Below are 648 nucleotides of genomic sequence, written 5' to 3'. Positions count from 1 at the left end.
GAGGTGGGCAGCTTTGGGAAAGACCCTGTGGGGGCTTCAAAGCCGCGGCTTCGAGGTGACTGGCTTCACACAACGTTAAGGTTTGACAAGACCTGGCTGGATTCAGGATCTAGCGGTTTTGATGTGGTGGGTTTAGAGGTGCCTGGACCCAATTCTCACTGCGTAAGGCGGGGGCGGAATCTCTGGGCTACTGGAAAGTCTAGACTCAGTTTGGGGATGGAAAGAAGGGATGCAGACCTGGTTGGGATTGTGGAAAGGAAACATCTAGAAAGCGTTCTGACTGTAGCAAAAAGAGTGGAGGGTCGAGTTCAGGAGGGAGGTAAGGGACCCGGATCAAGCTGAAGAAAAGGGGCTGGACCCCGTTATGGGCTACGGAAAGGATGAATCAAATCTGGACCAAGAAAGGAGCGACAGAATCCTCTTTAAACGGCCAGAGGACCAGGCTTGGAAGGGAGAAAGGGCGGGCTAGGATCCGGTTAGCACTGCTTTAAAAGACGGGATGACCTGGTAGGGTTAGGGAGCTGGGAATCTCGAAGGGGTTATTATCCCTGTTGGATTTGAGGATGGGGTATCAATGTTGCAGAAAGGGTGGGGCAGGGCCCTTGCAGACGTGGACCAAGGGGGGGCAGTGTTGGCGAAGGCGACTGC

The 648-nt window shown here is 54.2% G+C and overlaps 1 protein-coding gene across 7 annotated transcripts in view; it reads left to right on the top strand.

The window, feature by feature from the left end:
- The window catches only part of Tro (trophinin), a 12,146-nt gene that overhangs the window by 600 nt on the left and 10,898 nt on the right, over positions 1-648 (top strand). For 2 of the 7 annotated variants that reach the window (XM_031369020.1, XM_031369013.1), the window contains exon 1: positions 1-80. The exons of 2 other annotated variants lie outside the window; for them this stretch is intronic. The gene's annotated coding sequence lies outside the window, so the exon portion shown is untranslated. Of the gene's footprint in view, positions 139-648 lie in introns of all 7 variants that reach the window. 3 more of the 7 variants (XM_031369014.1, XM_031369015.1, XM_031369017.1) reach the window with 3 other exon arrangements.

Source organism: Mastomys coucha, chromosome X (genome assembly GCF_008632895.1).
Source record: "Mastomys coucha isolate ucsf_1 chromosome X, UCSF_Mcou_1, whole genome shotgun sequence".
NCBI classification, from domain to species: Eukaryota; Metazoa; Chordata; class Mammalia; order Rodentia; family Muridae; genus Mastomys; species Mastomys coucha.
Note: the sequence above shows the minus strand (reverse complement) of the source record. Positions and strands in the feature narration are given on the sequence as shown.